Source organism: Cheilinus undulatus, linkage group 1, assembly GCF_018320785.1.
Source record: "Cheilinus undulatus linkage group 1, ASM1832078v1, whole genome shotgun sequence".
Classification (NCBI taxonomy): domain Eukaryota; kingdom Metazoa; phylum Chordata; class Actinopteri; order Labriformes; family Labridae; genus Cheilinus; species Cheilinus undulatus.
In genome coordinates, this window is record NC_054865.1 from 29,669,695 (window position 1) to 29,682,168 (window position 12,474).

A 12,474-nucleotide genomic window follows, 5' to 3' on the forward strand; every position below is an offset into this window, starting at 1 on the left:
TGCAATTTATTCCCAATATAAAATTGTTTAATTTTACAAAAGGAGCCTAAAAGTAAACTCTATATCTTTTATGTTCTTCATCTGCAACAACGTGTTGGTCAGTGCATGAAATATTTAAATATTGACATATCATAGTTGAAACCACTAGGTGAGGGAGGTCTGAAGGTCTTCTCCAAAATATTTCAAGCACCTAACCTTGTCATCTCAAAGCATTCACCATGATATAGTTAGATTTAACTTGTGTGTCCTCTTTTGTTTTGTTTTTTACTCTAGTGTTCATCAGGCACAATTTTACACTGTACTATTTACTTTAAACATAAACTATAAGCACAGCTCATACAGCTGTAGCTTTATACACTTAGCATGTTCATATGTGATATTACATGACAGTTACTTAAGCATTGATTACAGGAATGACAAAATAATCTTATTTAAACATAATTACCTCCGTCAAGGAGGTTGTGATTGGGTGGGTTAGTTAGTTTGCTTGTTAGCAACATAACTCAAAAAGTTATGGACGGATTTTCATGAAAATTGCAGGAAATGTCAGAAATGGCATAAGGAAGAACTGATTACATTTTGGGACTGATCCGGATCATCGTCTGGATCCAGGAATTTTTTAAAGGATTCTGTTCTATTTGGAGATAGGGCTAATGGCGGAGGTCTGCGCTGTTACCACTTGACATCAGGAGATGGCAGACATGAGTAACTTATTCAAAGTTTATAGAGTTTATAGAGTTTGAAAGACGCACGCCCGGTCAAGGAGACAAGTCGGAGCGTAACAGAGAGAAAGACAGCGAATTGTAGCGAGAATACTCACAATGCTGGGAGGAACAGAGGAATATTCACCCTCTGCCATGACTTCCACGCGTTGCGATGCCAATGCTTTGCCTCACCGTGTCTCCACCCCACCGGGGAGGGAGTAATCGGTGAATTAGATTTTGGGAGTGATCCGGATCACCGTCTGGATCCAGGAATGTTTTTAAAGGATCCTTCACTATTGGGAGATAGGGCTAATGGCAGAGGTCTGCACTCTCTAAGTGCTTTTTTAGTTCATAATGAGATAGAACTTCTAACTCCTTGTGAGCCAGCCCACACCCTAAGATCCTCGGGTGGGGGCCTCCTAGTCATTCCAAAATTGAGACTTGTAACTAAAGGTGACATGGGCCTTTCCCACCAAGGCCCATCAACTTTGGAACCACCTGTCCGAGGAGATAAGGCATGCAGAAACAGTCACTGCTTTTAAAATCACTTCTTAAACTCATTTCTATAGATTTGCTTTTATGTGATGTCATCTTCTTACTCATTCTTATTCCTTTACCTTTTTATCTTCACTTGTATTATGAAATTACTGCTACTTCTACTGTTATTATTATTATTGTTACTATTATTTCATTGCCACTTCTGATCTTTAGCTTGCTTGAATACCTTTTACTCTTCTTTTTCATGTTTAATATCTCTTACTCCTCTTATTGTTTTGACTTTCTATACCCATGACCTTGACCATGACCCATGAGTTTTTATTTAGGCAGTTCTCAGTAATAATGTTGTTTGGGCTGAACATGTAGTCTGGGTTATGATCTTGTTTAGATTCTCTTCCTTTGAGTGCTCTCTTGTTGTATGATTTGTTGTCTTTTTCTATTGTTGGTTTCTGCTGCTTTGTCTTTCTGCATGTCAAAGCACTTTGTAAAACCTTGTTTTTAAAAGTGCTATATAAATAAAGTAATTATTATTATTATTACAAATTTCTGGGACACACGGTCATGTATAGAAGGAGAGTCCTTAATGTACTTTAATATAACCTTATTTTTATTCATAAAGGCATCGGGACATTGTTTATTTACAGACAAGGAGCGATGTCATCATCGTTAAACACCTGCCTGCTGCACACTAAACGAGAGACAGAGGGCTGCAGGATTACTTACAGTTGCATGTATGCTTTATGTAAACCATCCATGTAAATCACTGATTATACCGTCTAATACATTTCTAATTAACAGCCAATGCCTGGACCTCACAGACATTACTGCCTCCTCACGTAAAAAAAGACTGGTATCAAGTTTCACTCAGGATTCTGTTATGCCAACAGGCTGGTGGAGGTGGAGGGACTTGTTGATACTTGGTAAAACAACGAGGGAACAGAAAAATAATGTCTGTAACATTCAAAACAACAGGACTAGATCTGCCCCCCGCTACAGTCTTTGTGATACATGTTCATGTAATGAAGACTGGTGCTGACTGGAGTGTGTCTGTTCTCTTTAAGGACTAAATCTTAAGATTCACTTTCATCTTCAGTCTTGAATCCTCACTCCACCGAAACTGAAGGGGAAGGGGCGAGTGAACATAGACTTATTCAAGTAGAATGTGATTCTCCTGATTTCTCAGATTTAACCAGACTTGAACCTGGGCTGCCTGCATTCATCGGGGATAAGAGATTGTGGTTTGTTATCCACTGCAAAATCTTCCTCTGGTTACCGTCATGTCAATACATTTATTTCAGCCACACCTTATAAAAGTGGAACCTCAAACAAGAGGTGTCAGAAGCAGTTGTTTAATGTCACTGTTTTCAATCAACTTTTCTAAGTAACTGACCACATCAAGAAAGAAAAATATGCCAGTAGACATTCAGATAGGACACAGATAAATACAAACACAAAAGAATAGTTAGCAACACCGCAGGCTACAGACATTAGAGAAAGACAAAGACCACCAAAATGGTCCTCCCTCATCCAGACAAAGATGGAACAAATAAACCAGCACAATCATAATCAACACTCCAACATGATGTCCTGTCCTCTGTAATTCACCTGCTGCCTGTATAGGCAACACATCTCTTTGTCTGCCACATCTGCTCAGGCTTAATGAGCTCTGAGGCCTGATAATGATATTAGCGCCTGCAGAGAACAGCAGAGAGAAGAGCTCTCCTTCCTATAGTGGACAAACCAAAAACAGACGTTCATATGCCGTCAGTAGTCATTACTGACGGTACAGCGCTGACACAGCTGCATGTATGAAACATCACAGACAACATGCTAATGGACATGTAGACATGGTGTCAGCCATCCTGTGCCTGATGTCATTAACCAAAATAAACATGTGTGCAATTACAAATTTAAGGGTGCATGCTGGAGGATTTTATCATCCATGTTGGCTCATTTGATGTGTGTCTATGTTTCTATGTAGCTTAATGATGAGGTTTCTAATGTTGGACAGTATATTGTAAAGCTGCTCTTAAATAAATGGAGGATTTCCTGTGACTGGAAGCAAGGTCAGGAAAGCAGACAGATTCTATGACAGATATTCTCAGTCTCTTTATTTGTCTAAAATTCCAAATCTTATCAGAGAAACAGATGACTGAGACCCTCACTGCAGTCCAATTATGATGACAGCCTTAGTTTTCTACAAAAAATTAGAAGTAACAACAGACTGGAGTGTATTCAGATGGTAGATCTAGAACAGACATATAGCAATAGCGTAGGAGTTCTTGTTTGTGTTGATTAGTGCAGAAAGCTCATGAAAATATCTGTGTAATGGACTGGACATTTATGATAAAAGACACGTGGCAGCTCTTAAAAACTGGTATAAAATCATGCTTTATCAAGGAGAAAAATCAAATCTTAATCCCTTGTTCTGATTAACCTGAGTCATATTTTCCCAGTGACAGCCAGCCTTTATAACTCCAAGCACTAGTCCAGTGTGCCAAATAATAGAAGGTAGGAGTGTTCCTAACAATGTAAACAAATGTAATGATTTATATGACTCAGCTCTTCCATGATGCTGTGTGCATGTGTTGATATAAATGCCTTAGGGTGAGTGTCAGTAACTCACAGCAAGTGAGGCCAACAAAGTAAAAAAAAAAAAAAAAAAGTTAAGATTTATAAATGCATTTGTGTGTGTGTGGCTAGCCTACAGTGAAGTGACAGGGTGCCCTGTTTCTACAGAGGATGAGTCAGACCACAGATGACATGTCTTGCTGGTTAAACAAGGATACATGCTTGTCGAATGTCAGACTGATGTCATTTTCATTCAAACCACCAATTACAATGTTTGTTTGAAACAAGCTTGTCATCTGTGTGGCATTAATTTAAATACCTGAGCTGGCACTGATAATCCAGGTGAGGAACAAATGGGTCATGACCCTATTTAAAAGGTTTTAATTCAACTCAAGAGTTTCCTAATGTCCAGTGGAGTTGGTCTTGAGGGTTGGGATTGCTGAACGGTGATTGTGAATATAGACAAGTAGTTCAGCAGAACTGGTCAACATAAAAATATTATGGAGTCTGAAGCCCTAAATCAGAGTTTGTTGTTCACTTACATGATAGTACTGCCCTATTTACATAATATTATGTAAGTGAAGTCCTGGCAGTATCTTTCTTGTACATGTTTGCTTAGTATGCTGGCTCAACCAAAAATAATCCCAGCAACAAAGCCTGTTTTATTACAAATAAATAAATCCAGTCCTTGGAAGACTTTGTGAAAACACTGAAATTTTAAATGCAGGAAAGACCTTGCCAAATCAGTGGTCAGTGATATCATGGTCAACCAAAGGTTAAAAAAGCTTGTTAATGGTCTTTGAGTGTAAATTTTCAGTAAGATTACCATGATCTAGAATAAACATTTGGGCTGAATTTTGAAGGCAACCTGGGGGAACTCCAAAAAAATGCTACGCTTTAAATCATAACAGCTGCTGAGTTATGATTCATCATTAATAAGCACATCTCCTACTGAGAAAACTCTTGCAAATTGAATTTTTAAGCAATGTATTATGGGTGAAATCCTTAAAAAAACTGGTCAGTCTAGTGTGACATGACACTTTTGTACTTCAGAGGCCAAGTATGCAGTACGTTGTTTCACTTTGTGCTCTTGAAGAAGAAAAGAGATGATGGCAGCAAGAAAAAGAAAGATAGCCTATAGCCCCACACTAACTCAGTGTAGCAGAACAGGTTTTATTGGCTCTCACAATTTGGTCAGAGTTCTTCTTTAGCTGATAAACCACTAATTTAGATTTCTGCACCATCTGTTTTTTTTTTTTTTTTTTTTGTGGTTTTATGTCTTTTTCTGTGTGCTGATTTGGAGTTACCCTCACCTGTGCGATGTGGCTATAACCACTCTACCTTAATAAAAGTGAACCTCAGGTATTGTCAGAATAAAATAAATGAAGCTGTAAAATATTTGTGGACATCAGAATCACACAAATCTGAGCTGAAAAGTGCCTTCTTTTTTCTAAATTCGCCAATTATTTTTGAAAGCTGGTTTCTCTATTGGGGCTACCGACAGAAGTCTAAGAGATAAGAACGAGGAAAAGAGACAAAAGAAAGCAAGAGAAAACCAGCCCTATAGTATCTACCATCCCTCAGCTCAGTGATCAGTATTTCCAGATCACTGAGCTGAGGGTTAACCACCGCCCTGTGCTCTGGACAAAGGTCATTCAGGATAAGCTTGCTGTGAGGTCCAGTGACCCACCCAGAGGAGGCAGACTCTGGGCTCCAGTCTCGCTCCTTTAATCACCATGACCAGAAAGTCAATACTGTGCACAAGTCAATTACCCAGGGAGGAGAACTCATGGCGCCACGTGATCCAGGAGTTTCCCTTATCCAGGCCACCAATCTTTCTGACAGCCAAATCATAGGCAACTTATTGGATTCAGAGAAGGAGATCTTTACATTAATAATTCACTCTGTCCGCGGCTGCATCTCATCACGTTCAGTGAGACCACACCGACGCATGAAAATGCAATGCTTGAATGGAAATGAACTTCTCTCCCTCTCTGGCTCTGTCCTCTTATTTGTTTCTCCGTTCTTTTGTTTTCCTCTGCGGCTCTGTCTGCTTAGCCATTCTGGTCGACTGGTGATAGGATTCCTGCGGTGCTTCTTTCGCTTTAACGCTGTCACACACTCTCGCTCTCACTCTCTTCATCGGCGGCTCAGTTGGACATAAAAACAGTGGATAAATGACAGCCATGAATATACTTTCTGACCTTCGTATCAAAAAGAATTACACAGATCGGAAGTAGTAGGTAAACTTCGCCTTGAAAAAAGGTTAGAAGCAAATCTCTGCTCTACTTTTCTCAAGCCCTTCTCTCCTGACCCATGCTGCTGGGAAGCTGACAGATCCCTCGTCTTCTTTCATCCTCTCTCCAAATTATCTGTCCTTCTCTTCACTTGGCCCAATCTTCATCCTGTCCCCAACCTCCATCCCATTTTGCTCTTGCCAGCGGTGTCCTGGTGATGGAAAGCCTCGTCTCCCTCTGAGAGCCAATGTCCCTAATGAGGCACCTCAGCCACACACCGTATCAAATTAACAGGCTGCACCAACCTATTACAACCCCAGAACCCACCAGCCGAACCCCCGGGCAGACCAAGCGCCTCACCTCATTGCACTGGCAATCGCACTTTGTGATTGATAACATGGGATGCAAACAAGAAAGTAGTCCTGGACGGACACAGAGATGGAGACCCAGAGGGGGTAAAATTAAAGATGTACACATCTGTATTATCCCTGCAAGGACAAATATCAGCCTTTCCAATGAGTAATTATCCTCTTGATGGAATAAGTAATGAGGGGAAAAAGGTCACAGACTGCCTGAGTGAAGAATATCTGCTTTATATTCGTTGAAGCAACAGTTTTTACAGTGAAAGTCTCTGAGGCCATCTCTTTGGTGCTCATGCATTTGTCTCTATTCCAAACTTTGCACCCAGCTACAAAGTTACTCATTAAAATTATCATAAAATCTAGTAGAAATATCCAGAATTGCCCGCACTGGTTCCCCATCAGGCTTAAAAATGCGCCACTTGGAAGGGAATGTATGCACGGGAGAGTGTGTTATGCTGTAACCATCCATCTGGCTAATTGGATCTCGAAATCTTGGAACACACACTTGACATGCTCTGATAAGGTTATAATCTCCCTTGTGTCTTTATGGTGCTGGTTCTTTATTTTAATTAATTAGCCGCTTCAAGTTTGAGCATAGCATCGCTCTACTGTGAAGAAGTCAGAATGTGAACAAGCACATGCATTGGAGTAAAAATTACGCATGGATGATACAGCATTAAATGATATAGCACACATATTCACTGTAGCACAGGGATGTATACAGACATAGAGAAAGGTTAAATGTTTAAATCAAGCTAGAAGAATGGTTGGATTACCCTGTGAGGAGAGATAATACTGTGTGCCCCTAGAAGACAAACCAAGAGAAGGTCATTCCTGAATAAATGTTGCCAATAAATTGGCTCCCAGAAAGAAAAAAGACCCCTGGGTTATTTTACAAGACAACAAGGCTCCTATAAAAGAGCTTAGACTGTAGTCTATCACAGTGAAAACAGGAATGTCCCAGACACTATTGCCTTGTGGGCAGACTGATGGAGGAGACCAGAGACTCAGTGAGTGAAAAGGACAAATGCAGGCTGAAAGAGGAAAGACATTCAGTGTGCTGGATATGAAATAAACACACATGGAAAGAAAAACAAAAATGAAAATATAATAAAGACAAAGGACAGTAATAACACATGGAACAAAACAATTAGACAGTCATCGAATATTGAAAGTGTAGCGAGCCAGCATAAATGAGATAAAAAGAAAAGGATAAAGATAAGCTCTGTGGACAGATGCAGTGCTGCCTTTAGATGACAGCTTCATCACCGTGTGCAGGTTCTTCATACCCGTCCTCATCCAGCCGTGTTGTCAACAGACTCCCCCGGCTACATTACTCAAACTGCAACAGCAGTTGAAGGCTACTCTCCTCCGACCACTCCGCACTGTGTTTCACAGAAGCAAACAGAAAAAGACACTGACATCGCCTGTTTCTTTTCACATACTGGCCAAAGTTTCGCTTCATATCTTATTTGATTTAAGAGGGATGAATAAAGCACAAACCAGGCTTCTTGCTAATGCCTTTTGATGTCTTTTCATCCCAATCTTTTCAATTTTCTTATACTTAGAGTCTTTTAACAAACTGGGACTGAAATGTAACGGATTACTTGTTGAAATCTGCTTCATAATTTTAGATTTTCTTAATGTAAATATCTTCTCTCAGGAACAAGACTGTATACTGGAAATGCCCTGATGGTGAAAATCAAGGATGATGCCAAGGTTTAAAAAGACAGATAAGCTATGTCTTATACTGATGCTGATTTTTTCATTATTTCTCTATGTGTAAGAATCCCAAAATGCCAACATTTTTCTCATGTTTGACCACAAAAACAGGTCAGAGTTTGCCCGACAGGTCGCCTCTTCTGTCTGATAAAAGAAATCCCGTCTTATCGAAATCAGATGCCAGCATTCAACTGACACTAAACAACAGATAAATACCTGGAACTTGCATCATGCCACATTGTTTGCCATTATGCTGATGTCTGTCACAGAGCTGTCACGCAAATTCAGATCTTGAACAGATACGTCCGTGCATCCCTACGATATAAACCTGAAGTCCCAGTAACAAATCAGCAGTCTGACCAAACTGGTCACAACTAGTGCTGGGTGATATGGTCCTCAATTTATGTACCCATTTTTTTCTTTGTTGCTTATTGGTGAAACAGTATTATATGACGGTACTATAAAATTAAAAGGAAAAAATATTTAATTGCATATTCAGAGGTGCTATAACACCCTGTTTCTAAGGAAAAACCTGTGATTGCAAACTAAAGTCATGTCTGTGCATACTATCACAGAAAAAAATGTGTTAAGTCAGTGTTTAGTTCTCTGTAACTGCAGCTGTGGTTTAAAGTTTTATTTCTCTCCTGCTGATGTGTGTCTAGCTGAAAATCAAAATATATTTCCCATTGTGGAGGTTTAACTTCCATCACCCCAGCCTCCTCCTTTATAGCAAAATGCTTGTTGCACCCTCATATTCAGAGTCATGTTGCTATGGATTAATTGCTTTTGAACTAAATTTACTTCATTCAACATGCATGGTCATAAATGTAGCTATCCATATGGGGGTTTCAAGCTATGTGCTCCCTGGAAAGTCCATGCTGCTTTACTAACCCAGGTAGCATCTTTTGAGCAAAGCTGTATCCATTTTGCAATAAATGGTTAAATGTATGATGAGTGTTCCTGCCTGAAAAAGTTCCCTTCTCAAAGGGACAAGGACAGATAAGAGAAAAAAAATGTTCAGGAAGTTTAAAGCCCAAGGAAGTTTCTTTCCAGCTGTCAACAACCAAAAACTGAGTCCCTTCAGCTCAAACCCCATCATTCTCAGCTCATTTTCTGTCATTTTGGTCATTTTGATCATAAAACAATCTTGTAGTTCAGCACTAACAAATGTCTTACTGCAAAAAGAATCAAAGCTTTGTGGTGCTGTCATTCTTTGATTTTTCCTTTTAGTTGCTTTTGTATCCATCCTTTTTTTAATTAAGACACTTGCATTTTTTAACATTTCAGAATAGACTTAATTACAGAAGGCTTTCTCCATAGAAATTCTGTTTCATGGTTGCCCCTGTAAGATCTGACCAAGAAAAACTTGATTTCATGGGAATTCATACAGGAATCACGGTTTTCACCAGGCTTTCTTAACACATGATAAAGCCTGCAAAGAAGTGATGTAAGAGCGGCAAGAATGAGCTGAGATCATAGCATAGCAATGACTTCCTGTTAGGTAAAATAATATCCAGTATCAGACTGAAACTGAAAAGGAAGCTTCCACAAGTCCAGATCTGCTTTTTTTCCCAGTATTAGCATCTCCAATCAATCCTATTTTACAGTAACTGGATACTGTGATGCATACCTCCTCTGTTTGACCTGATCACCCTGAGAGGCTATCAGTCCTGGTTTATGCTGAAAAGCCTCATCAAGTAATACAATGGCAGGGTGCATCTTTTCAGTCAATACAGTTGCCTTTTCACCACTGAGTCTGGTTCTGCTCTAAAAAGCACAGTGAGTTTATATTTGTAGGATATGTGCTATACATACAGTATGACATCTAATTAAATGTATTGATCCTGATGACCTTGCAGTGAATCATTTATCCCAAACATTACAGGTTAACAGAAGCCATATTCCAACACTGACTCCAAGTCTCTTCATTCTCATTAGATAGTTTTAAAGCATTTGTAAAATAGATATTTCTTTGATGTTATTTAAAAAAGGTGATTTATATAAACGCATTGTGACTGGCCTCCACAAGGTTATCTACTTCTAAAATGTTTGTGTCTGGGTAGCACAAACAACCAAAGTGTGCATTTATTCTTTGGAAGTTTTTATTGGGTGTTCACGTACGTGCCCTGTATCCCATTTTCTTTTTTTTTTTTTGTGGGTGGGTGGGGGGGACATCTGCTCTGTTGTGTCCTTCAACAGCTGCAGAGTACTGACTGCCCACTCACACCTCACAGCTCTCTGTCACACTAGAGAGTCCACAGGCCAGATTTCTTCTCCAGCTTTTCTGTAGCCACCGCAAAAAAGAGTCCTGTAATCAGATTGGTGCCAGCAATGTCTCTTTCTATTACTTATTCACAGTCTGTCATCCCCTCTCCTTCTCTCTCTGTCTCTCTCTCAGCAGCCTATAAAATCAGACCAATAACTTCCATCAAGTAACTGCCTGCAAAGCTACAAGCTACAACCTCAACTTCCACCACCACTTTAGACCAAATGGATACCTGACCTATCATATAACCCAGAGGAAAGTGAGTCTGCGTACACAACAGCTGCCTCTCTGTCGGTATATGTGAGTGTGCTCATTGGCATGGCTTGTGCATGTTGCTGCAGGCCTTCAGTAGCCAGCAGAGGGTATGAATTCTGGCCTCTGCAGTGGCCCGGACATGGATTAATGATGTCATTAATCTTTACCTTTAAAATGAATGACTTCAGCACCTCCAACCTGTGCCAGAGTGGCTGCCCAGGCCCTCCCTCCTGCATTCCAGCTCCTCCCAGCCCTCTCAGCTGTGACGGATGGATAGTGGGTCTGCCATCCTATCAATCCTCGGCTTGGCGCAGCCTGGCACTGCGGGTTATCAGAGGCCAGCAGAAATACTCTTGACGGTGCACTTCCTCTCAGTCTAGATACCTTTGAAATATCTGAGTGGGTGTATATGTGCAGTCAGTTGAAATGTTAGAGAAATGTAAAGTTTCTCAATCATGGAGGAAATTTAGCAGAGGTCAGGTTTTTAAAATAGGGAGGAAAGCAAGTCTAATACAGATTTTTGGACTGGTTTTTACTTGTGCTTTTCACTTTGTCACATTAAGTTGCTCCAAATCCAGAAACTTCAGTTGCTTTCACAAGTCTTCAACAGTTGGTGAGATTTAAAACACAGACATATTAATTAGTCTGGATATTACTTTAAATCAACAACTCTCTGTGATCATTTTAAGTGTAGTCTGAGTTGCAGCAGTACTGGACAGTATTCATCACTAAGAGTGAGGAGGAGGAGATATTTAAAGATTTCTCATTTCATCAATAAGTCGTCAGTCTTCCTGCTTCTTCCCCTCTCAGCTGTCCTCCCACACCTTCAACGCTTAGGTTTACCAAATGACCCTCTACACCACAGAGGCTGCAGTCCACACACAAACACAAAAACACACACTTCTTTGGACTGTATGTCAATGTCAAAGTCAAGAAAACACACTAAAGCATCAAATTAGTCAGCAAATGTTTTTCTGAGCACGAGCTGTACGGCATGTACCATTTTTCAGCATGATAGAGTTAAACTACTCAGTACACCCTTGTTCTGCACGTTCTCACTACACCGTGTCATGTACAAATCACAGCTCTTCTCTTAGGAGGTGATATTTGTGTTTCATGGTAAAAGACTTTTACAACTTCATTCTTTAAAACTTCCTGGCTGCTTTTCAGTTCCTGCTACAAAAACGATTAATGAGGTGAGATGTGCTGCTGAGTCAGGTCACAACCAAGGACTAAACATTGAACCCATTCACAAAGTGAGTGTGCTTTTCTGAAGTCAATTATTAAACACAGATCTTACTGTTGGGTCTTTACAGCCATTTGGTAATGTTTTCACACTTTCATGAAGAAAATTGTACTGATTCAAGTGTTTTTAATGTATCAAAAAACTGAGAATAAATTCATTATTTAAAAAAGGGAAAAAATGCAAATTTATACCAGACTCCCTCTGCTGTTATCATACCCAGTACATCGATGTACATGATCCTTTTTAAACATGAGGGAGTTTTCTGACAAACTACTTCGATTAAACTGCATTTTAGATTCAAAGTGATCCACTGCTGTGGGATCTAATTACATTCCTGTGATTTTGGAAATTAAATACACCTCTGCTCTCACTCGACTGTGAATACTGTTGACAAGACAGTCTTTTAAATGTTCAAATAATACGGTTTCTCCAACAATAACACCAGGCCCAAAAAAGAAAAAATAAAGCCACCTGACACCAGCTCTGGCACAGAGGAGCTTTGGTTTTGCATCACTCAGTACCACCCTGTCAGATCAGTGTGTAATAACTGTCAGTCATTTCTCATGGGATCATGTACATGTGACAAGTGGGTAGCTCGCTGTTGACAAAATCT

General features: G+C 39.9%; 1 protein-coding gene across 4 annotated transcripts in view; it reads right to left on the reverse strand.

Annotated features, from left to right (window-relative positions):
* Positions 1-12,474, reverse strand: part of LOC121513574 (SH2 domain-containing adapter protein F-like) — a 133,480-nt gene that overhangs the window by 83,732 nt on the left and 37,274 nt on the right. The window lies entirely within an intron of this gene.